At 44.9% G+C, this 26,727-nt stretch overlaps 1 protein-coding gene and 1 non-coding gene across 5 annotated transcripts in view; one reads left to right on the forward strand and one right to left on the reverse strand.

Annotated features, from left to right (window-relative positions):
* Positions 1-26,727, reverse strand: part of DACH2 (dachshund family transcription factor 2) — a 471,250-nt gene that overhangs the window by 408,487 nt on the left and 36,036 nt on the right. The window lies entirely within an intron of this gene.
* On the forward strand, positions 24,272-24,409 carry LOC119930291. The gene has a single exon (XR_005451772.1). It is a non-coding gene; the product is annotated as a small nucleolar RNA SNORA7 (small nucleolar RNA).

The raw sequence follows: 26,727 nt of genomic DNA on the forward strand, positions 1-26,727 counted from the left end.
CCAGGCAAAGGAGGAAAATATTTGCCAGCGTATGAAGTGGATTCCTGGGAGAGAATCACATGTGTTTACACAAAACTCCCAGAGCATTCCTGCACAGAACCCATAAAAATCCATTATTTACCTCTTCTGTCAAAACCAGTTTAGAACTCTATTTTCCAGGGCTATTTAGCTCTTAAATTTGAATCTCTCAAGGCCCCACTGAAGGCCTTTTAGCAAGTCTCGTATTCGATCAAAACGGCGAGAGTCGGCGGGTAGGAAGGCAGTGCCCGGGGATTGCTTCCATCGCTAGGTGAGAGGATTCGAGGAGAGCTGGAACGGTGGGAAGGGGGGTTCCGAGGCGGGGGGCAGAGTAGCTTCAGGAAGAGAGATGGAAATTGGGGGAAGGTCTCCCTCCTGATCTGACTTCAGGCCCCCTGCACCTCCCCGTAGCAGTGAAGTAATTTATCCGTATAATCCACAACTGATTTGTTGTAAGCGAGTTGTGGGCAGGGAACATGCCTATCAACTCTGTTATATTGTATTCTCCCACACTGGGAGTCAGAAGGACCTGGGTTCTAATCCCTGCTCTGCCACGGGTCTGCTGTGTGACCTTGGGCAAGTCACTTCACTTCTCTGGGCCTCAGTTACCTCATTCATAAAATGAGGATTTAGACTTCGAGCCCCATGTGAGACAGGGACTGTGTCCAATCTGATTAGCTTGAATCTACCCCAGCACTTAGTACAGTGCCTGCCACATAGAAAGTGCTTAATACCATTAAAAAGTGCTTAGTTCAGTGCTCTGCCCACACTAAGCACTCAATAAATATCACTGATGGATTGATAGAACACAGTGCAATGATGGGGAAGCACCATGCCCAGAACTCCTCACTCCTCCAAACCCTGCAGACCAGAGCTCACCCCCATTACAAAGGCCTCCTGAAAGCCTGCCTCCTGCAAGCAGCCTTCCCCGATTTATCGCCTCCATCCAACAGCCCCCTTTAGAACCTAGGCATATTCCCAATTTAGATTGATTTACATTCATTTATCTATACTTTGGCTATATTCAACCATAACTTTTGTAAAAAAAAATAATAATACTAATGCTATTTTTAAGTGCTTACTATGTGCCATGCACTGTTCTAAGCACTGGAGTAGATACAAGGTAATCAGGTTGTCCCACGCATGGCCCACAGTCTTAATCCCCATCTTACAGATGAGGTAACTGAGGTACACAGAAGTGAAATGACTTGCCCAAAGTCACAGAGTAGACAAGAGGTGGAGCCAGGATTATAAACCAAGTCTCCGACAGCAGGGTCTAAGTCCTATTCTCAACTGTACTCTCCCAAGTGCTCAGTACAGTATGCTATCCCCAGAATGTGCTCCTTAAATGCAACAGGTCACATTGCAACTGTTACAATGTAAAGTTTTCTTAGCACGAGGTTAGTCGAGAACAAAATCACCAAGTTAGGGAAGATTAGATCACACCTTGGGAGACATGTCTTTGTTTTCTCTCATTAAAAGCCTTATTGAAGGCCCATCTCCTCCAAGAGGCCTTCCCTGACTATGCCCCCCTTTCCTCTTCTCCCACTCCCTTCTGCATCACCCGACTTGCACCCTTTATTCAACCCCCTCCAGCCCCACAGCACTTATGTCCACATTGGTAATTTCCTTATTTCTATTAATGTCTGTCTCCCCCTCTAGACTGTAAGCTCGTTGTGGAGAGGGAATGTGTCTGGTTATATGTTTATTATACTCTCCCAACTGTTAAGTATGATACTCTCCCAACAGTAAGTGCTCAATAAATACGATTGACTGTATAGAAAAATTTCCAAAGTTGGCCACAAACCCATCACCAAATCTTCTGTGGGTTCTAGTCTCCCCTTCCCCTCTGCCACTGAGCAGCTTAACGTCTCTGGGCCTCAGTTTCCTCATAGGTAAAATCAGAATAAAATCCCTGCGTTCCCCATCTCTGTGACATTGAGTCCGCTACAGAATAGGGCCTGTGTCAGTCTCGTTATCTGCTCTCTCCTGCCAAGCCCGGCACTGAGCAAGCGCTCAATGAAGACTTTAAGTCTTCGGATGCCAACTTCCTTTATGAACCCTGCCGTTCACACTGGTTGGCAACCCCCGCCTCACAGTTCCAGCCCAGATGGACGAGTTAATCACCCGATTTAAGGGCGGGCTGCTCTTTATTTCACCGGAGAAGTAAACTGAGAGCAACGAGAGGCTTTTACGGTGACACTGCTATGATCAATGCCGCCATCTCGGGGTTAATGCTTCATTTACCTTTAAAAGCAGATGTAATAATCCAGAAAGATCAATACTATAGGCTCTTTATTCAGTGTTAAATTGCTGAAGATTCATCGCATTAAAACAGCGTAGAGTTTCATCAGTGACGTGAATTGGAATCTAAGCCTACGTTTAAGCCTAAACTTAATCCAGTCAGCCACCCAGGGGCCTGGGTGTCAGAAGGTCATGGTTTCTAATCCCGTACCCACCGTTTCTCTTTTGTGTGACTTTAGGCAAGTCACTTCACTTCTCTGGGCCTCAGTTCCCTCAACTGTAAAATTCATTCAATCGCATTTATTAAGCATTTACTGTATGCACAGCACTGTACTAAGCTCCTGGGAAAGTACGGTACAACAATAAACACTGACAACATTTTAAAGTCACAGTCTAGAGGGATGAAGACTGTGAGAGCCATGTGGGGCACGGAAAGTGTCCAACCTGATTTCCTTGTATCTATCCCAGTGCTTAGAACAGTACTTGGCACATAGTGAGTGCTTAACATATATATCATAATTAATATTATCGCTCAGAGCAGCTAAAACCTGATCTCTGAAGAGCACTTCTGTTCTCTGTCCCCGGTCCCCAAAGCTCAGTTAATCCTCATAAATATACACCCACTGAAGCAGCCCGGCCACAGCTGAATAATCTGATCGGGATTTACATTGGCTTGTTTTGTTTAAAGCACAATGTTAATAAAAAAAAATAAAAAACCCTTTATTAGATTTTAATATAAAACTCGGTTAGCCAAGCAAGTCAACTAAATGCAGAAGAAAACATTCAGTCAATATTGGAAACTCAAAAACAAATCTTATATTTTGATTAATTTCATGCTCTTACATTATGCACTGCAAGGGCCACTCATTCATTATGCCCTGAAAACTATTATTATATTTGGATTGCTCTTTTATCCAAGTACAGATACAATCAGAGTGAAGCAGTGAGCAATTTTATTAAAGTAAACACCATCCAAATGTAGAGTTTTCATTATGTAAATACTGGAGCAGGAGTTTAATAAACGGGCAACGTTTGTAGCGAGATTATAAATATTTTCTCCGACAGATACGTTTTCAAAATTTAAGAGTGGCTTTCATAACCATAAAAGCTGCTGTTTAAGCATCGGCTGGTAGCATTGATGGACACTGATTATTTCTTTTTTTACAAAAAACCAGCCTGGCTTGCAGTGTTACTGAATCTATCTAGCAACTCCTGGAGGTCTTTAAAGAGGAGGGGAGGTTGCCTGCACCAGAGCTCTGTGTCACTGTCAAAGTGGGTTACTCTTCTCTCTAATTGCCAGAACGTGCTCTCGGCTAGGATTTCGTTCATTTGGGGTTGATTTCAACGTGCTCTGGCGGTTTTCTGGGGGTTGGGAAGAGCCCAGAACCAGGTCCTACCCTACGTAAAACTGGGTTTTCTTTAAACGGGCTCCACCTCTTCTCCCACTCCTCTGAGAAGGCCCAGTGCATATATAATAATAATAACAATAATGGTATTTGTTAAGTAGTTACTATGTGCAAAGAACTGTTCTAAGCTCTGGGGGGATACAAGGTGATCAGGTTGTCCCACGTGGGGCTCACAATCTTAATCCCCATTTTACAGATGAGGCAACTGAGGCACAGAGAAGTTAAGTGACTTGCGCAAAGTCACATAGCCGAAAAGTGGCGGAGCCGGGATTAGAACCCATGACCTCTGACTCCCAATCCCGTGCTCTTTCCACTAAGCCACGCCGACCTCCCAGCACATTGGCCAGAGGGTCAAAGAGAGAAACATGGTTGTGTTGTCCTCTCCCAAGCACTTAGTACAGTGCCCAGCACATAGTAAATGCTCAATATTTTGTTAATGATGTGCATCTAGCTTTACTTCTATTTATTCTGATGACTTGACACCTGTACACGTGTTTTGTTTTGTTGTCTGTCTCCCCCTTCTAGGCTGTGAGCCTGTTGTCGGGTAGGGACCGTCTCTATTTGTTGTCAACTTGTACTTCCCAGGCACTTAGTACGGTGCTCTGCACACAGTAAGCGCTCAATAAATACGATTGAATGAATGAATGAATAAATAAATACGATCGATTGATTGATTGAGCAGCAACCTTCGATATTGTTATTTTATAGTGCCTGTTAACCTCTTATTATGTGCCAGGCACTGTACTAAGCACTAGGTTAGATACAAGCAAATCAGGTTGGAGCCAGTCTATGTCCCACGTGGAGCTCACAGACTTAATCCCCATTTTACAGATGAGGGAACTGAGGGCCAGAGAAGCTGAGTGACTTGCCCAAGGGCACCCAGCAGACAAGCGGCGGAGCTGGGATTAGAACCTTCTGACTCCTTCTGACTTCTCAGCTTCACAACGACCAGTGGTCGACTCGGGAATCTGGCAAAAAATCAGGGCTCAGGTAGCTTTCATTCTCAAAAGAAGGCTCCAGGAAGTCTTCCCTAATTAATCTCTCATCTCCCCTCCCTATTCTCCCTTCCTTCTGCGTCACCATAACCCCTCCACATTTTGCATCTCCACTCCTACCCAGACAGCTCTCATGTACAAATCCTTATACTCCACCACATCTCCCATTTTTAATTTATTTTAATGTCTGCCTCTTCCACTAGCTCATAAGCTCCTTGTGGGCTGCGATCGTATCTGCCAACCAGCTGGTAGTTAACTTTCCTGAGGGTTTAGAATGGTGCTCCGTGAACAGCTAAGGGCTCAATAAATGCCACCGATGGACTGACTGGCTATCCACCGGGTCACATTCGGGGAGACCCCTCCTACCAGTGGCTCCGGAAACGTCACCTGAAAGGTGAAAGCTGGCTAGAAGACATATGGCACATTTTAAAGTATCCTAAAATTCAGAGGTTCCATTTTTTATAGCGTAATTATTCCCTTCATGAAGCTGTAACCCGTGACAGGTGATATTTTTAGCCATTGATAGTTCACCCTCAGGCAAAGGAACGAAAGTCTTGGTGACAATTTCTGAGTCATTTTTTTTTCTTCGATCAAAACTGAAAATCTTCCGGTGCTTCAACAGGAGAAAGGTGTACCCCAAAAACCTGCCTTACCCCAAGCCTTTGTCCACATCCACTTCCTTTAGCAAAATGTTGCTTCTCTCTCGCTCTCAAAGTTGTATATTCAATCAATCGATCAACTGTATTTCTTGAGGGCTTACTGGGGCCAAGGACTGTGCTGAACACTTGGAAGAGAACAATATAACAGAGCTGGTAGACACATTCCCTGCCCACAACGAGCTTACAGCCCAGAGAGGGAGACAGACATTAATACAAATACATAAATGATGGATATGCATGCAAATGCCGATGGGCCGAGGGATGGTTGCAAATCCCCATTTTGCAGTTGGGAAGACTGAGGCACAGAGAAACTGAGTGACCTGCCCAAGGTCAACCCGCAGTCAAGTGGTGGAGCTGAGATGAGAACGCAGGTCCTCTGACATCCAGGTGTGTGCTTAATCTATAAGCCTAGGTGCTCTTAATAAATGTCATTATTATTATTATTATTATTATTATTATTATTATTATTATTATTATTCCCAGCTTGATACAGAATCACCCCCAAAGCCTTCCTGAAGAAGCCTAACAATAATTACAACAAAATAATAACAAAAATAACATCCTAATTGTGAGATTTGTTAAGCGTTTGGAACACTCGTGTGGATTCGATATAATTATATTCATTCATTCATTCAATCGTATTTATTGAGTGCTTAGTACAGTGCAGAGCACTGTACTAAGCACTTGGGAAGTACAGGTTGGCATCAGACCCTGTCCCTGTCCTGCATGGAATTCGCTATGTAAGAGGGAGATAGAGTGGGTATTTAATCCCATTTTATAGATGAGGAAACCAAGGCCCAGAGAAGTTAAGTGACTTACTCAAGTTCTCACCATAGGCAAGTGGCAGCGCTGGGATTAGAACCCAGGTCTTCTGGTTCCAAGTCCCAAAATCTTTCCATTAGGCCCCACCGCTCCTCATATTACATTATAATCCTCCTCATCATCATCCCCACCCTTCCTCCTTCCCCTCCCCACAGCACCTGTATATATGTTTGTACAGATTTATTACTCTATTTATTTTACTTGTGCATATTTACTATTCTATTTATTTTGTTAATGATGTGCATTTAGCTTTTATTCTATTTGTTCGGATGACTTGACACCTGTCCATGTGTTTTGTTTCGTTGTCTGTCTCCCCCTTCTAGACTGTGAGCCCGTTGTTAGGTGGGACCATCTCTATATGTTGCCAACTTGTACTTCCCAAGTGCTTAGTACAGTGCTCTGCACACAGTAAGTGCTCAATAAATACGATTGAATAAATTATAAAGCTTCCCCATTGGAGAGAAAAAAAGAAACACTAAATGATTAACCCCAGGCGGGATTCACAGCCTAGGCCTCTTGTGCCATCTTAGGCTATTTACCTCCTCCACCCCACCATCATGTCCAGAAAAAATACCAGATCATTTTGTCGATCAATAGCATCTACTGAGCCCCTCCTGGGTTCATGAAGAGCATGGTACTGAGCGCTTGGTAGAGTACACTAGAGTTAGAAGATGAGATCCCTGCCCTCAGGGAGCTCACACTCCAGCAGGATCACAAAGTCTTCAACGAAAACTTGGAGACCTGTCTGTCCCTTGCTAGCTGTGTGATCTTGGGCAAGTCACTTCACTTCTCTGTGCCTCACTTTCCTCATCTGTAAAATGAGGATTGAGAATGTGAGCCCCATGTGGGACAGGGGCTGCATCTAATCTGAATATCTTGTAGCTATCCCAGAGCTTAGAACAGTGCTTGGCACATAATAAGCACATCTTACCATCATTATAATCATTATTACCATTAATGCTGATGCCAGCCACTTCACGTATATCCACCCTCCTCCTCTCCTAAATCTATTTATCAACTGGTTGAAAACCCATGGTGATTTTCTGAAACATTCTCCCTCGTTTTCCCTCTCTTTCCCCCAAAATTCTGCTTTCCATGAAAAGTGTATAGAAATGATGAAATTCTGCCTGGCAGCATTAATCTCCAATCACCTCTGAAACGGAGGAGGTAGGATCAGAGTGTCTAATTTGCCTTTATCATGCTGGCTCATCACCTGTGTTGACAAAAGAAATCTTCCTGTTAGTTTTTCTTAGACAAATGTGACCCCGACTTGATAGGACACTTTATTTTTTCAGCTGCAGAACTACAGCTAAAGCCAGGTGCTCCTTGAAGCTACATTTCGCCATTTCCCCTGGCTCCCTGCCAGTTAATGTTCAAGTCCCGTTTCTGCTTCATGTAAGGCTCTCGTAACAGGGAAAGCCAGTCGATTCATCTACCTTAATTAAAACACCCATAAATAAGCCATCTCCGAATATTTCCGAACCCTGTAATAGCCACGTGAGCCTCTCCCGAGAATCCTGAAACTCCTTGAAGACAGAATCCAGGGAGGTGGTTCTGGGGCCTTTCCTTCAAATGGCTTGAGTTCTCCCCCAGTCACCGTGGAGCTTCTCAAAGATGGGGAGAGATGTGTTTCTCTCTCTCCATTTCCACCTACGTCTTGTTATCAGTTCCAAACCATCTGGGGCTTCAGTGTCCCTGGCATTGTGTTCCATACCTGCCAGCATTCCTGGCGCTCCATGCTCAGCTCGGGATTTATAACCCTCGAAGCCAATGAACTATCCACATCCCCGACTCTAAATATCCATCCCCCCCCTGCCAGATATGGGCAGCAAAGGGTGACAGGGTATAGCTACTGTGCCTTCAAAGAAAAGCAATAAACCATTCTGTTTGCTCCCTTTCGTGTTCTTTAATTCATTTCATTTCATTTTAACTACGCAGAACAATTTCACCAGCCATTAGCTTGGAATGAAGCCAGTACAAAGGCCGACTGTTGATATCGAGATGGGTACTTCAACTCTCCCTCCGCCTCCTTGCCCTAAGTTTGGGGACGGAGAGATGACTCCCTAGCTCCTGCCTCGTGATTTCAACGGGGGCCCTTGGACCACGGGAGATGGGTGATCCCAGGACTACCTTCAACGGCTCGGAAAAAAACAGCTACTCTGAAGAATCTCCTTGCTCCACCTTCGCACCCCTGGACGAAGGTCACATTCCCCACAAACTATACCCCAGTACTTCATCTGTGCACTTGGATCTGGACTCTGGGCATGTTACTCCCCTCCTCAAAAATCTCCAGTGGCTACCAATCAACCTATGCATAAGGCAAAATCTCCTCACTCTTGGCTTCAAGGCTGTCCCTCACCTCGCCCCCTGCTACCTCATCTCCCTTCTTTCCTTCTCCAGCCCAGCCCACACCCTCCGCTCCTCTGCCGCTGCTAACCTTCTCACTGGGCCTCGTTCTCGCCCATCCCGTCGTCGACCCCCAGCCCACGTCCTCCCCCTGGCCTGGAATGCCCTCCCTCCGCACATCTGCCAAGCTAGCTCTCTTTCTCCCTTCAAAGCCCTACTAAGAGCTCACCTCCTCCAGGAGGCCTTCCCACACTGAGCTCCCTTTTTCCTCTCCTCCTCCCCATCCCCTGGCCCTACCTCCATCCCCTCCCCGCAGCACCTGTATATATGTTTGTACAGATTTATTACTCTATTTATTTTACTTGTACATCTTTACTATTCTATTTATTTTATTTTGTTAATATGTGTTGTTTTGTTGTCTGTCTCCCCCTTCTAGACTGTGAGCCCACTATTGGGTAGGGACTGTCTCTATAGGTTGCCAACTTGTACTTCCCAAGCACTTAGTACACTGCTCTGCATACAGTAAGCCCTCAATAAATGAATGAATGAATCTGGTCCTTGTAGGGATTTGATAGAGCATGGGCCCGGGAGTTAGAAGGTCATGGGTTCTAATCCTGCCTCCACCACTTGTCTGCTGTGTGACCTTAGGCAAGTCACTTCACTTCTCTGTGCCTCAGTTACCTCCTCTGTAAAATGGGGATTGAGCCGGTGAGCCCTACATGGGACAGGGACTATGTGTCCAACCAGATTTGCTTGTATCCACCCCAGCACTTAGTACAGTGCCTGCCACATAGTGAGCACTTAACAAATACCCTAATTATTCATTATTATTATTTGATAGTCAACCCACCTTCAGCCCCACAACATTTATGTACGATTATGTCTATAATTGATTTTAATGTTTGTCTTCCCCTCTAGAATGTAAACCCCTTCTTGGTGACAAAAGCACAGACTTGGGAGTCAGAGGTCGTGAGTTCTAATCCCGACTCCACCATTCATCAGCTGTATGTCCCTGGGCAAGCCACTTCACTTCTCTGGGCCTCAGTTCCCTCATCTGTAAAATGAGTTTGAAGATTGTGAGCCCCACGTGGGACAACCTGATGACCTGTATCTACCCCAGCACTTAGAACAGTGCTTGGCACATAGTAAGCGCTTAACAAATACCAACACTATTATTATTATTATTATTAGTCAAGGAACATGTCTACCAACTTTGCTGTATCGTACTTTCCCAAGCACTTACTATAGTGCTCTGCCCGCAGTAAATGTTCAATCAATATCATTGATTGATTGATCAATTGATCATTGATTTTGATTTTAGAGAAGCAGCGTGGCTCAGTGGAAAGAGCACGGGCTTTGGAGTTAGAGCTCATGTGTTCAAATCCCGGCTCTGCCAATTGTCAGCTGTGTGACTTTGGGCAAGTCATGTAACTTATCTGTGCCTCAATTACCTCATCTGTAAAATGGAGATTAAAACTGTGAGCCCCTCGTGGGACAACCTGATCACCTTGTAACCTCCCCAGTGCTTAGAACAGTGCTTTACACATAGTAAGCGCTTAACAAAATACCATCATTATTACCATCTAACCACTGGTGAACTCACAACCTCCTCAGTACTTCTGTACATACCTCACACACTCTATTACTTATGCATGTACTCATAAACACATCCCCTTTCCCTTCTTCCCTCTGTTCATAAATCATCTGTCTGCCCCACTCTATTATAAGCTCCTTGAGGCTTAGATCATATCTAGTGACACTATTGTACTATTGGCACAGTGCTTGGCACACAACAAGTGCTCAATAAATACCCAGTAATTGAAAATGAATGACAATGTCTCAACTGAAGCATGTCAGTGGGCAAGAAACACAATTTTCCCCCCCAATTAGAGCAGCTTCCCCTTTTGACTTCTTTAGTAGCAGTAAAAGTCCTTACTGAGCTCCCACTGGGAGCTTAATACACTGTAGTCAGTGCTTGACTTGCTCCCCTGTCCTCTAGGAGTGAGCAGTCTAATTCATTTGTTCAATCATATTTATTGAGCGCTTACTGTGTGCAGAGCACTGTACTAAGTGCTTGGGAAGTACAAGTTGGCAACATATAGAGATGGTCCCTACCCAATAGCGGGCTCACAGTCTAGAAGGGGGAGATAGACAACAAAACAACACATATTAACAAAATAAAATAAATAGAATAGTAAAGATGTACAAGTAGAGCACTGTACTACGCACCTGGAAAGTACAATTCAGCAATAAAGAGAGACAATCCCTTCCCACAACAGGCTTATAGTCTAGAAGGGGGGGAGAAAGACATTAAAACAAATAACAGGCATCAATAGCATCAATATAAATAAATAGAATTATAGATACATACACATCGAAACAGGTAAACAGGTATCAATATAAATAAATAGAATTATAGATATGTACATATCTATACAAGCACTGTGGGGGGACGCAGGGTAGAGCAAAGGGAGCAAGTTGGGGCGATCATCATCATCATCAATCATATTTATTGAGCACTTACTATGTGCAGAGCACTGTACTAAGCGCTTGGGAAGTACAAATTGGCAACATATAGAGACAGTCCCTACCCAACAGTGGGCTCACAGTCTAAAAGGGGGAGACAGAGAACAAAACCAAACATACTAACAAAATAAAATAAATAGAATAGATATGTACAAGAAAAATAAATAAATAAATACATAGAGTAATAAATATGTACAAACATATATACAGGTGCTGTGGGGAAGGGAAGGAGGTAAGATGGGGGGGATGGAGAGGGGGGACGAGGGGGAGAGGAAGGAAGGGGCTCAGTCTGGGAAGGCCTCCTGGAGGAGGTGAGCTCTCAGCAGGGCCTTGAAGGGAGGAAGAGAGCTAGCTTGGCGGATGGGCAGAGGGAGGGCATTCCAGGCCAGGCGATGGGGAGGGGGAGCTGAGGAAAAGGTTGGCTTAATCTGGGAAGGCCTCCAGGAGGAGGTAAGCCTTCAGTAGGACTTTGAAGGGGGGGAATTGTGATTGTTTGGTGAATTTGAGGAAGGAGGACATTCCAGGCCAGAGGTAGAATGTGGTTCAGGGGTCGATGGTGGCACAGGTGAGAACGAGGCCCAGTTAGGGGGTTAGCAGCACCGGAGGAGTGGAGGGTGCGGGCTGGGATGGAGAAGGAGAGAAGAGAGGTGAGGTAGGAGGGAGCAAGATGATGGAGAGCTTTGAAGCCCATAGTGAGGAGTTTTTGCTTGATATGGAGGTTGATAGGCAAACACTGGAGATTTTTGAGTAGGGGATTGAGTGGAGGTCCTCTGCTCTGTCTGCATGCCGTCTCACTAGAAGAGTCTGGACAAGAAGAAAACCCAGCAGTTATGAACCAGCCAATGTGTGACTTTGGGCAAGTCACTTAACTTCTCTTTGCCTCAGTGACCTCATCTGTAAAATGGGGATTAAGTCTGTGAGCCCCTGCCGTGGGAAAACCTGATCATCTTGTAACCTCCCCAGGGCTTAGAACAGTGCTCTGCAGATAGTAAGTGCTTAATAAATGCCATTATTATTATTATTATATGATGACGGATCCAAGAGGACTGAGAAAGCGTGTAGGCCGGTGGTGAAAACTCCCTTTGGAAGTTTCATGACTTAGGAGCATTAGAGAAACAGCGTGGCTCAGTGGAAAGAGCACAGGCTTTGGAGTCAGAGGTCATGGGTTCAAATCCTGGCTCCACCAATTATCAGTTGTGTGACTTTGGGCAAATCACTTCACTTCTCTGGGCCTCAGTTAACTCGTCTGTAAAATGGGGATGAAGACTGTGAGCCCCACGTGGGACAACCTGATCACCTTGTAACCTCCCCAGCACTTAGAACAGTGCTTTGCACATAGTAAGCACTTACTAAATGCTATTGAGAAGCAGCGTGGCTCAGTGGGAAGAGCACGGGCTTGGGAGGCAGAGGTCATGGGTTCTAATCCCGGCTCCCCCACGTCTGCTGTGTAACCTTGGGTGAGTCTCTTAACTTCTCTGAGCCTCAGTTACCTCATCTGTAAAATGGGGATTAAGGCTGTGAGCCCCACGTGGGACAACGTGATCACCTTGTATCCCCCCAGCACTTAGAACAGTGCTTGGCACATAGTAAGCATTTAACAAATAACATCATCATTATCATTACAGTGGAAAGATCATGGGCCTGGGGTCGGAGGACCTGGGTTCTAAACCCGGCTCTTCCACTTGTCTGCTGTTGGGCGAGTTGCTTCACTTCGTTGTGTCTCAATTACCTCATCTGTAAAATAGGGATTAGATCTTCCTCCTACCCCTTTGGAATGTGAGTCCCATGTGGGACAGGGACTGTGTCAAACCTGATTAACTTGTCCTTAAGCAAAGTTCAAGCTGCCAAATCACTATTTTCCCTCTAGACTGTAAACTCATTTTGGTTTGGGAACCTGTCTGTTTATTCTCCTGTCTCTAAGAAGTAGCATGGGTTAGTGGAAAGAGCCCGGGCTTGGGAGTTAGAGGTCATGGGTTCTAATCCCAGCTCTGTCACTTATCAGCTGTGTGACTTTGGGCAGGTCCCTTAACTTCTCTGTGCCTCACTTATCTCATCTGTAAAATGGGGATGAAGACTGTGAGCCCCACGAGGGACACCCTGATTACCTTGTATCTCTGCCAGCACTTAAAACAGTGCTTGGCACATAGTAAGTGCTTAACAAATACCATCATTATTATTATAGAGAAGCAGCGTGGCTCAGTGGAAAGAGCATGGGCTTGGGAGTTAGAGGTCATGGGTTCAAATCCCGGCTCCACCAATTGTCAGCTGGGTGACTTTGGGCAAGTCACTTAACTTCTCTGTGCCTCAGTTACCTCATCTGTAAAATGGGGATTAAGACTGTGAGCCCCACGTGGGACAACCTGATCGCCTTGTAACCTCTACAGTGCTTAGAACAGTGCTTTGCACTAGTAAGTGCTTAATAAATGCCATTATTATTATTATAGTATTGCATTCATTCATTCATTCAATTGTGTTTCCTGAGTGCTTACTGTGTGCAGAGCACTGTACTAAGTGCTTGGGAGAATACAATATAATGAAAAACAGACACATTCCAGGCCCACAATGAGCTTACAGTCTATTCTCCCAAGCACTCAACAGACCACTGCTCTGCATACAGTAAGTGCTCAATAAATACCATACATTGATTGATTATAATAATAATAATGATGATGGTATTTGCTAAGCACTTACTCTGTCCCTTCAAGACTGTGATCCCGTTGTTGGGTAGGGACCGTCTCTATATGTTGCCGATTTGTACTTCCCAAGCGCTTAGTACAGTGCTCTGCACACAGCAAGTGCTCAATAAATATGATTGAATGAATGAATGAATGCCAAGCATTGTACTAAGCGCAGGGGTAGATACCAGGTAATCAGGTTGTCCCACATGGGGCTCACCGTCTTCATCTCCATTTTACAGATGAGGTAACTGCGGCCCAGAGAAATTTAAGTGACTTGCCCAAAGTTACACAAGTGGCAGCACCGTTATTAGAACCCATGACTTCTGACTCCCAAGCCCGGGCTCTTTCCACTAAGCCATGCTGCTTCTTAAATTGATTAACTCCTAACTGCCTCCCTGTTGGGTAGGGACCGTCTCTATATGTTGCCAACTTGTACTTCCCAAGCGCTTAGTACAGTGCTCTGCACACAGTAAGCACTCAATAAATACGATTGAATGAAATACAGTGCTTGGTGCATAGTAAGGGCTTAACAAATCCTTCGATTATCAATCATCGTCATTCCTGGCACAAGCCTCTCGTAGATGACGACTGTACAGTCAGCTTGTAGTTGCTTAGGTTGCCGGAAGCGTCTACTCACGTCCACAAAGTGATTAGACCGACATTCCATAAAAAATACAGACTTTCCATCGTTTGCCATTATGCCTGTTATTGCTAAGCACGGGTATTAAAGAGGAAAGTATAAAATTGATCGGATTTCTTATTTCTATCAATATTTCCTTTAATGGACTCTCTAAGTATTTTCCAAGCTTCCCATCAGAAAATAAAGCCGAGGGAGGAGCAGTTTAAACCGTTAAGTATTGTCTTAAATACTATTCTACCACATTTCCCTGCACTGCTGCATAGGGGAAGCTAATGGTTGTGAAGATTAAGAAAGTGGCAATGCCTTCTCTTTCCCTTTTTTTTTTTTTGTTCTTAAGAAGTGCTGCAAGGAAGTATAAAACCTAGAGAGCCATTGCCAATATTCAATCTTTGCAGTGTATCAATCGTATTATGTGCACACAGTAAATGGATAATTAACAATTCACTTCAACTCAGAAAAAGTCACAAGACGTCACTTTGAAGGGCAGAGAACTCCGTTTTTATCACTTTCTCATTTCTACAACTCATAAAGGAATTAACTGCAGTGAGAAAGATAATCAGAAAGCAACAGCAGTGTCGCTGATAGCTCCAAAAAAGCATTATTTAATAGTGATCCAGTATTGTAAACTTTCATGAAGTTACACCTGTTTCCTTGGGATGTAGATATTGGTGTCTGTCTCTCTTATAGGAGAGAAAGATCCACCAAGACAGGGATAGACAGGAAATATCTATCTTCTCTATGCGTTTAGTATAGTGTTTAAAACTCAGTAGGATTGTGCATTAGATTGTAAGCTCCTTGTGGGCAGGGAATGTTGATCTTCTTTCTGGTGTAGTCTTCTAAGGGCTTAGTACAGTATTTAACAAAATGCAGAAGACTGTAAACAACAATGTAACCTCTTCCCAGACTGAGCCCCTTCCTTCTTCTCCCCCTTGTCCCCCTCTCCATCCCCCCCATCTTACCTCCTTCCCTTCCCCACAGCACCTGTATATATGTATATATGTTTGTACATATTTATTACTCTATTTATTTATTTATTTATTTATTTTATTTGTACATATCTATTCTATTTATTTTATTTTGTTAGTATGTTTGGTTTTGTTCTCTGTCTCCCCCTTCTAGACTGTGAGCCCACTGTAGGGACTGTCTCTATATGTTGCCAACTTGTACTTCCCAAGCGCTTAGTACAGTGCTCTGCACACAGTAAGCGCTCAATAAATACGATTGATTGATTGATTCTAAGGGCTTAGTACAGTATTTAACAAAATGCAGAAGATTGTAAACAACAATGTAACCTCTTCAAGGGCAGGGATCATGTCAAAGAACTGTATTGTACTCTCAAATATAGGTACAGGGTTCTGTTCAATAAATACCATGTCTTAATGGCATTTAAGGACTTACTAGGTGTCAGGCACCATAATAATTAATAATGATGGTATGTGTTAAGCGCTTACTAGTGCCAAGCACCGTTCAAGGCATTGGGTTAGACACAAGGTAATCAGCTTGTCCCACGCGGGGTTCAGAGTCTTAATCCCCATTTTACAGATGAGAGAACTGAAGCCAGAGAAGTGATTTGCCCAAGGTCACACAGAGACAAGTGGCAGAGCCGGGATTAAAACCAAAGTCCTTCTGACTCCAGCTCAGTGCTCTAACCATTGGGCCACGCTGCTCTCGATTACCATTAATTGAAGTCACACAAATGCCTGGCACCCACCCAGGAACTGGATGAACTTTGCAAACCAGGGGGTGAAAATCATCTTGCTTAGTAACTTGAGAAACACTGAAGCTGCTCTCAATTTTAATTTCTTAAAAATACACTGCAGCCAGGATCCACTACCACTCAGCTGTGCAATTAGGAGAGCAAATAAATGTTGTTTCTTTATTTACTCTTCCAAATTAACCAGGCCCTAGGGTCCAACACCTGTTGCTAGGTTTACCTGAGTTCCTGGGAACAAATAAAAGTAGAGTTACGTTGCAAATGAAAGGTTCACACAGAGAAACTTATTGATCTCTAAGGTTAAATGAGACAACAAAAAAAAACCCCAACAAAACAATGGTTCTCTTGGTTCCCTTTTGGGAAATTGGCTTCCTGAGATCGCCATCCTGAGAGGGTGTTAGGCGACTGAATTGGTATTTAAGGTCTTTTCTGAAGCAGAGAGTTAAGAGCTGAAGTTGTTAGATGCTCCATGTTGGGTCATTGGTGGGAAATAGAAAAACAGCATAGTCTAGTGGATAGCGTAGGGGCTTGGGAGTCAGAACCTGGGTTCTAATCCTGCTCCGCCACTTTTCTGCAAGTCACTTCACTTTTCTGGGCCTCGGTTCCCTCACCTGTAAAATGGGGATGCAGTCTGTGAGCCCGTGGGAGACACGGACTCTGTCCAACCTGATTACCTTGTATCTACCCCAGCGCTTAGAACATGCATGGCACAGTAAGCACTTTACAAATGTCATTTTTTTAAAAAAGAGTCAGGAACAGAGAAGGGACAAGGGGCTTGGGATGGCTTGTGTTGGGACACTAGGGAAGAGTCAGGATCATGCTACTTCTCTTTTTGTGCGCACAATGAGTCTGAGACTCTGGGTCCTGCACCGGGGATTTTGGCCACCCACATTCTCATAAGTGAACCACGTCGTCAATGAGATCTTCTTCAAATACAAAGGACACTGTTGTCCAATTACTTGGCCACATTTACCCAACCTGAATTAGCCTAAAAAATGAATTGCCAATTTCAGCGCTTCATCATCAGAATTCCTAGGAAATTCCTGGCCCAAAAAAGGCAGGATGGAAAAGAAACAAAATTTCTGACCCAAATTTCAATATACCCAATTATCCTAGAATGTGGGAGCCTTGTTCTTTAAGAATCCCGTGGCACCATTGCTTCGATGGGAACGAATAGTTTAGGAGGTAGATGGTTTGAAGATGCCAGCATGACTGATATTTTCCAAAACGAATTCATATCGCAACTAGCAGAATAATTGACATCATTACCACTCGGCACTATTGACTGTGCTAAACACCGCAAAGCTGCACAAACTGCAACTGTGCAACTCTAGACTGTGAGCTCATCTCTAGACTGTAAGCTCGTTGTGGGCAGGGGATGTGTCTGTTATATTATTATATTGCACTCTCCCCAAGTGCTCAGTATAATGCTCTACAGACAGTAAGCGCTCAATAAATACGATTGACTGACACACAAAGAAGCACAGTCATGTTCAGCAAAGAGTGGGGCGGCTGCCTCGACTGACATCATATGCATGTGCTGACCATTATTTCCCGCCCCAAATCCACTCATGCCAACCCGCGGATCATTTTCTATTGAAACACACTTGTGTTCTGGAAAGAACGGGCCCCACTGCTTTCTCTCCCAATCCAAAAACTTAAGTACTAACAAACCAACTGATCAGGGAGTGGGTGATTTGGGTCTACATTTTCATTTAGTTACCACTCAATTCAACGTTTTTGATAAAAAAAAAAAGAATCTATAAGCACCGTGATCAATACGTACACAGGCAGCTTCGAACCGTGGTAATTAAAGTTAGAACGGGATTATTTAAGTCATAAATACAATCTGAAATGGTCGTATTGATTTTTAATCAAAACAAGGTTTCAGAGTTACAGAACATTTTGCATACGACCTTTAATAAAACATCCTATTCATAAAGGAATTTAGCATATTCCATATCTATGGGTGTGCATCAAAGAGCTGCACATTCGTGTAAGCATTGCTTTTTTCCCCTCTCTTTGCAGATTGTGATAACGGAAGTGCAAGAAAAATTATAGCCTTTAGAAAGAAACTGCAAACTCGTTGTTGATGCTTCTAAATTGAAAGCAAATTTATGAGGAAGTTTCCCAATTGAGGTAATAATAATAATGGCATTTAGTAAGTGCTTACTATGTGCAAAGCACTGTTCTAAGCGCTGAGAAGGTTACAAGGTGATCAGGTTGTCCCACGGGGGCACAGATGAGGTAACTGAGGCCCAGAGAAGTGAAGTGACTTGCCCAAAGTCACACAGCTGACAACTGGCAGGGGCGGGATTTGAACCCATGACCTCTGACTCCAAAGCCCGTGCTCTTTCCACTGAGCCACGCTGCTTCTCTAAGGAACGTATAGACTACATATGGGAGAGTAAGCATCTTTTCCCAACCATCCTCATCATTATCATCATCAATGGTATTTATGGAGCATTTATTGCATGCAGAGCACTTTACTAAGTGCATGGGAAAGAACAATACAAAAGAGTTGGTTGACATGGTTCCTGCCCACAACGAGCTTATGGTCTAGAGGGGGAGACAGACATAAATATAAATAATTATATAATACACAATTTCTAGCAGTGGGGTTCAGTTGTTAAGCCATGACTTCTGCAGACAGAAACTGCTAATGCAACTTTCCAGACATCCAATGTGGTCTTCCCTAGGAAGCAGTAGCCAAATTTCTTTATGAGAAACAGTGTGGCTTAGTGGTAGAGCATGGGCCCAGGACTCAGAATCTGAGTTCTAAACCCAGCTCTGCCACCTGTCCACTGCGTGACCTTGGGCAAGTCACTTCTCTGGGCCTCAGTTACCTCATCTGTGAAATGGGGATTGAGGCTGTGAGCTCCACATGGGGCAGGGACTGTGTTCAACCTGATTTGTTCATATCTACCCCAGGACTTAGAACAGTCTTGGCACATAGAAAGCGTACAGCAAGTACCATAATTATGATTATTGTTATTTAGTGACTTTTTAAACCATTTGTAAACTGTAATGAGGACCTGGCCAACAACTATCTTCTTTGCCTCTAGCTCCTTTCCCGAGGGTCCTGGAATGATGATGATTAGACAAGCTGCGTGGCTCAGTGGAAAGAGCACAGGCTTTGGAGTCAGAGGTCATGGGTTCAAATCCTGCCTCTGCCAACTGTCAGCTGTGTGACTTTGGGCAAGTCACTTCAATTCTCTGCCTCAGTTACCTCATCTGTAAAATGGGGATTAAGATTGTGAGCCCCACATGGGACAACCTGATTGCCTTGTATCCCCCCAGTGCTTAGGATAGTGTTTTGCACATAGTAAGTGCTCAACAAATACCATTATTATTATTATTACAGCCCTCAAAATTGAGTTCTGCGGGTTACGCCCCAAGTCCACTGCACTGGATTTTTGGGTGCCCTTTATACTCCCAAGCTATCTGGGAACTGCAAAAAGCTCCAGAGAGCAGTATGGCTTAGTGGAGAGGGCCCAGGCCCGGGAGTCAGAAGGACCTGGGTTCTAATCCCGGCATTTCCACTTATCTGCTGTGTGACCTTGGGCTAGTTACTTCACTTCTCTGGGCCTCAGTTCTCTCCTCTATAAAATGGGAATTAAGACTGTGAACCCCACGTGGGACCTGGACTCTGTCCAACCTGATTAACTTGTATCTACCCCAGTGCTTAGGACAGTGCTTGGCACAAAGCATGTGCTTCATAAATACCACAATTATATTATTATTATTATAAGGAAACATATGCTTCAAGTCAAATCTCCCAGCATTTCTCAAGAAGAGAGAAGTCAATAAATTTCATGTCACTCAACACCCAACGCTCTTTTGAATTCTTGGGTGATTTTGTAGTTCTCCCTTTCCAAACTGAAGGGTCGAGGGAAGCAAGTCATAAGAAATAAACTGAGAAAGACCGAGATCAATCAATCAATTAATCAGTGGCATTTATTGAGCATTCATTGTGTGTAGAGCAGTGTACTAAGCGCTTGGCAGAGTACAATATAACAGACTTATTCCCTATCCACAACAAGCTTACAGTCTAGAGAATCAATTTATAATAGTTGTCAAATTTGTTAATCGCTTACTGATTGCCAGGCACTGTTCTAAGCACTGGGGTAGATAAATATAATAGGTTTGAACACAGTCCCTACACAGGGCTCACAGTCTTAATCCCCATTTTACAGATGAAGTAACCGAGGCGCAGAGAAGTAAAGTGACTTGTCAATCAATCAATCGTATTTATTGAGCGCTTACTGTGTGCAGAGCACTGTACTAAGCGCTTGGGAAGTACAAGTTGGCAACATATAGAGACAGTCCCTACCCAACAGTGGGCTCACAGTCGAACATCACACAGCAGACAAGTGGCAGAGCCAGGATTAGAACCCAGGTCCTTCTGATTCCCGGGCCCATGCTCTATCCACTTGGCCATGCTGCTAGTGGGTTGAGTTATTTACTGGAAAATGAGGCCCTGGGAGACGGTTCTTTCTATTTCTCCTACACAGCCTCTCTGAACCCCAGAAACACACCACAGCGGAAAATCCCCCACCCGGCCCCAATCTCGGAATGAAACCATCATATCCCAGAGGGAGACACCCCCTCCACCAGAGTAATGCGATGGCAATGAATAACACCATCTGCAAGCTTCCCCATATGGAATGGGGATGAAGGACTCCCATCCCCGCAAAGCCTCTCAGACGACCTCATTGTCTTCTCGGCCCACAGGAAAAATCCATTCTCTCCATTTGTTCGGCTGTTTCTCCCAAAGCCCCTTGTTTGGGGGTTAGCGGGGTGGGGAGGGGGGAGTCTTTCCTTAATGCATCCAAAGAGAAAAGCACCAAGGTCACCTGTCAATAACGGGGGCGAACCCTCGGTAACTCAGCCGGTTTCACAAATAAATTCCTCATCAGTAATTAAAACCAGGCCTCCCTGGCCCGGTGTTATCAGCTCATCAAATTCATTGCTCATCTAGAATAACAGATCCACATCTGCAGTCATTACAGCCTGCCAGATAAATCAATCCTCTCAATGATGCTTTGAGCCATCTCTGCTCCCTTTTAACCAGCCTGATATTTATTCTCTCCTGACACTTCTGACATTCTATTTACTGTAGGCAAATGGAACTCATACGGCACCTTGTAATGGCTTTACCAAATCCCATTGTGGGGGAGATCTTGGAAGACTGATGGTTGCAATAAACAAGGTTTTATGGGGTAAGTGTGAGCTTCCAACTTTTTCCCCTCCCCTCTCCCTGGCATTTCACTTCTGTAGGGTTGGTTTATTACACTTGATTGCAGGAGGAAGTATAGCCACCAGTTAGTGCCTCCTTAACAAAAAGTCAGCAAAAAAGGAAAAATGGCTTGGAGGTGATGTCAGTGTTTCTTTGATTTCAAATTCGGGGCCAGCAGGAGTCTTGGGCAGGGGTCTCCGGACTGAGAGTCGATCGATGAGGGGCAGGTGGGTGAGCGTAGGGTCTGCCCATTTTCGATCCCAAAGCTCTTGGGAAGCTTCGAGAGTGCTCAGGTGCCCTCGGATGGCTCCGATGCTGGCCCTTAGGGGCACGGGGTAGACATAAAGGGACAAGGTCAACAAATAGCCCCGGCAGTGACACGGCAACAAGCCGACTCCTCTGAGCTTGGAAATGGAAGAAGGCAGATTTAATGACGGATGTTCCGGGGGATTTTTTTTCCAAGGGGAACACCCGCAGAGCATGAGGTGGAAGGTAAGTGTCGCTAACCAGAGCCAAAACCCGGCGACTCAGCCAGAGCGCCAGCCCATCCTGTCATCGGAGGAGACGGAGGCGTCCGATGAGAAGAACAAGAGGCTGAAAGTCAGGAGATCCTGTTTCTACTCCCGCTTGGGCCTCCGGCCTGCGGTGTGGCCTTGGATAAGCTATTGAACCATTCTGGGCCTTGGTTTCCACATGTGTAAAATGGATAAAATAAGGTAAAATAAGATACCTGCTCTCCCTGCCTATTACATCAGGAGTCCCCAAGGGACAGCGTCCGATCTGACTAAGGTCTCATTTCCTCTTCTCCCACTCCCTTCTGCATCACCCTTGCACTTAGATTTGCTCCCTTTATTCCCCCCTCCCTCAGCCCCACAGCACTGATGTCCATATCCATCATTTATTTATTTCTATTGACTGTCTCTCCCCTAGACTCTAAGCTCGATGTGGGCATGAAACGTATCTACCAACTCTGTTATATGGCACGCTCCCAAGCCCTTATAGAACAGTTCTCTGCACACAGTAAGCACTCAGTAAATATCATTGATTGATTGATCTGATCATCTGGTATGTTTTGTTTTGTTGTCTGTCTCCCCCTTCTAGACTGTGAGCCCGTTGTTGGGTGGGAATTGTCTCTATCTGTTGCCGAATTGTACTTTCCAAGCACTTAGTACAGTGCCCTGCACACAGTAAGCACTCAATAAATATGATTGAATGAATGAATACCCCAGGGTTAGCACAGTGCTTGGCACCTCGTAAGCACTCGATGAATACCGTAATTATAATCATTATTATTGTGGCAATTAGGCGTAGCTCAAACTGGCTTGCATTGAATTACAGTCAGAATGTTAGTGGATCTCCCCCTTGGCATGTATAAAACTCATTTCTTTGTGCCAATGAAGACTCAATCACAATTACATTTTAAGTACTGTCAACCTCTTTTCTTCTTCGTTTTTCCCCTCCCCAAAAGAAGAAAGTTGGAGCTCACAGCAGGTGGTGATTGCTGAGATCATCTTTTGAACATTGATTCCAAGCTGACAGGATATAGTCTTTTCCTTAATGAAAATTCTATATTTATCACTCTATTGTTCTTCTGATCCTTCTGCTCGCAGAGGCCAAAGTTTGAATATATTGGATTTTGAAATAATAGCCTGGAGCACAGTTACAGGGCCAGGAGACACAAGAAAAAGCTGGGGAGAGAGAGGGCTCTGTGTGTCTCTTCTCGACAGATGGGGTGGGAGGCAAGAAGTGTGGGGGGGAGAGAAAGAGAGAAACAGAGATGGAGGGGAGAAAGAGAGAAAGGGAGAGGAAGAGAGGGGGGAGAGAGAGAAAGAGCTGAGACAGAGAGGGGGAGAAGGAGGGAGAGAGGGGAAGGAGATGGGGAAAGAGAGAGGGAGAGAAAGAGAGGGGAGGGAGAAAGGGAGAAAGGGGGAGGAGGAGGAAGAGAGGGTTGAGGGGAGAAAGAGAAGGGGGAAGGGGAGTAGAGACGGGAGAAAAAAGGGGGAAAGAGGTGGGGAAAGAGAGAGGGAGAGAAATGGGAAAGGAGAAAAGGGAGGAGGGGATGAAGAGAAGGGAGGAAAAGGGGGTAAAAAGCTGGTAGTAGATGGGAAAGCAAGAGAGCAGTGGGAGGGAAGGGAAATGTCAGGGGAATCAGGCTGGGGGAAGAGAAAAGTCAAAGAAGGGATAACCAAATTCTAGGTTAAAAGGCTTCCCAAACCTTTGTGATTAACCATAGAGCAGAAACTGCACAGGTGCCTGGGAGAAGATGGCACTTCACAGATAGCAAGGATCCCTGAAAAAGATAGTGGCCCAGCCGCCCGCATAATCCCCATTTTCCAGATGAGGAAACTGAGGCCTGGAGGTTAGATACTTGCCCAAGGTGATGCAGAAGACCCCTTTGCCCCCTCAAAATGTAAATAATGACTGTCTGCTCATCCTCCATCCCCGCACTCCCATTCAACTGTGAAATCCTTGAGAGCCAAGGTCATGTGTTTTTACTCCAAGGTACTTTCTCCAGCGCTTAGTACAGAGGATATTTGGAGCCTCCACTAAGCAGTAGGGGGTTTCCTCAGGACCTGAGGCCCATGAAGGAACAACGCAGGTGCCACCTTGGTATCCCAAACCCCAGAACAACGAGCCAGTGGTTCTCAGCTGAGCTTGGGCCCCAAGGCCACCATGAGAAGCAGCGTGGCTTAGTGGCTAGAGCCCAGACCTCGGTGTCAGAAGGACCCGGGTTCTAATCCCAGCCCTGCCACATGTCCGCTTTGTGACCTTGGGCGCACATCGCTTCATTTTTGTCTCTATATGTTGCCAATTTGTACTTCCCAAGCGCTTAGTACAGTGCTCTGCACATAGTAAGCGCTCAATAAATACGATTGATGATGATGATGACTTCTCTGGGCCTCCGTTACTTCATCTGTAAAATGAGGATTAAGGGTGTGATCCTCATGTGGGACAGTGATTAACTTGTATCTACCGCAGTGCTTCCCCTCTCCGGGTCGCACCTGGAGAGTTTCCAGTCCTCCACCAGTCTTGGCTACAGGAGGGAGAGTCAAACAGAGGCCTATCCATTCCATTCCTAGCTTGGGCAGTGGCTAGCGAGTGGAAGGCCATCTAATACAAGTTAAAACTCACCCGTGCTGGGCAGCAGCGAACACGGGAGAGAGTCAAGGGCGGAGACTCGAGTTTTCTGAGCGGAAGGCAGAGATGGTTAACCACTTCCATATTTTTGCCAAGAAAACTCTATGGATACACTACCAGAACGGTGGCAGAGGGAGAGCGGGCCACTCTGGGAGAGATGTGTCTGTGGTGTCACTATGGGTCGGAAACAACTTGATGGCATAAGACAAGACAAGACCCCCGTGCTTAAAACAGTGCTTAGCACATAGTAAGCACTGAACAAGTACCACAATAAAAGGGGCCAAATTTGAGCATTAAAACAAACATCGCACAAAAACAGAAGGGCTCCGGGTGATAGCCTTGCAGACCTCCTCTGGCAGGAAGAAATTCAGATCTGAATCCGGTGGAGATGAGGTGTCAAAGCAACGATATGCTCAGCCTTTGATATATAATGTTCTTTCTTTCAGAAACACGACATTTCCTGAAGACTGACAGACATGGACTATGCCCAGGAAGCCCAACAGGCAGAAGGCGAAGACCGTACCCACCTCCTTCAGATTAATTATCTTTTTAATGATATCAACACTTTAATGACTCCAAATTCCCTGAAAAATGTAGCGTTGTGTTAGTGCTCATGTATTTTATGTTCACATCTAGTGTTTAGGAAGTCTTTCAGACAATCAGACCTGACTACCTTCCAAGTACAGGGGACTACAAATATAAACTCTTTAAGTCTCACCTTACCCTGTGAGGAAAGGGAAAAGGAAATTGTCATATGGAAAAAAGTATCACACCCACAAGCACATTTTAAATAGCCAATCTAAAAATGCAAAGCACTCCATTAGGGAAATGTAAGCAGGTTAACACGGCGATGAGAACCTTAACTTTCACATTTCCTGACTTGGTATTTAGATTTTCAACTTAATGGGGCATTACCGTAGGTTTTGCCTTTAATGGCATATTTAATTTGGGAAGGAGGATAATGTTGGTTAGTGAAGAATTAGAAGGAAAGAAAAAGCAGGGTCAAGAGAGATGTACAAATGAAATATGCCGGGGACAGGACGTAAAGAGGGCAGTGGAAGAGAACTGAGCAGGAGAAAAGGGACTTTTTCTCAGAAACGAAGTCATCCCAGTTCCCCCAGGTGCACGAGTTTGTTCAAGAAAAGAAAACCCACCGAGTATCATATCCAAAAGGTAAATGGGTGGAGGAAAATGGTAACCCTTGCCCTCTGGAGATAGATTTAGGAGCCCGTTGTTGGGTAGGAACCATCTCTATTCATTCAATCGTATTTACTGAGCACTTACTGTGTGCAGAGCACTGTACTAAGCGCTTGGGAAGTACAAGTTGGCAACATATAGAGATGGTCCCTACCCAACAGTGACCTCACAGTCTAGAAATATGTTGCCGACTTGTACTTCCCAAGGGCTTAGTACAGTGCTCTGTACACTGTAAGCGCTCAATAAATACGACTGAATGAACTCTAAACTCTAGAGGGTCCATGGGATGTTCAGTTTCAATCAGTCAATCAATCAATTGCATGTATTAAGCACCTACTGTGTGCAGAGCACTGTAGTCAGCACTTGGGAGAATACAACAGGAGTACTGGACACACTTCTTGGTTCAACCATTCAGCTGAACGATTGCACAGTGAACCATCCATCGATGATCCTACTTCACAGGATGAAGTCGGGGAGTGGGAGAGAACAGCCAGAGAGTGGGTGTGGGACGCTTCGAAAGAAGCTCGCCCCTCCCACCCTGTTTCCATCCCTGGACGTCTGGCCCACGACCCTCTTGTTCACTCATCCTAGCTCAAGGTTGGGTTCATACATGGGAAAGTAGTTGTCCACTTCCTTCTTAAGAGGGTTTTTTCAGTGAAGGAAGTTTTAGTTATTATAAAAATAATTGCGGCTTTTATTAAGCACTTACTACGTGCCGAGCACTGCACTAAGCTCTGGCGTAGAAACAAGATAATTGGGTCCCACATGGGGCTCAGAGTCGAAGTAGTGTGACCTTGGGCAAGTCATTTCACTTTTCTGTGCCTCAGTTATCTCATCTGTAAAATGGGGATTAAGACTGTGAGCCCCACGGGGGACAACCTGATCACCTTGGAACCTCTCCAGCGGTTAGGACAGTGCTTTGCATATAGTAAGTGCTTAATAAATGCCATCATTATTATTAGGGAGAAGCAGCGTGGCTCAGTGGAAAGAGCACGGGCTTTGGAGTCAGGGGTCATGGGTTCGAATACCGTCTCTGCCAACTGTCAGCTGTGTGACTTTGGGCAAGTCACTTAACTTCTCTGTGCCTCAGTTCCCTCATCTGTAA

This window comes from Tachyglossus aculeatus, chromosome 6 (genome assembly GCF_015852505.1).
Source record: "Tachyglossus aculeatus isolate mTacAcu1 chromosome 6, mTacAcu1.pri, whole genome shotgun sequence".
Lineage (NCBI taxonomy): Eukaryota > Metazoa > Chordata > Mammalia > Monotremata > Tachyglossidae > Tachyglossus > Tachyglossus aculeatus.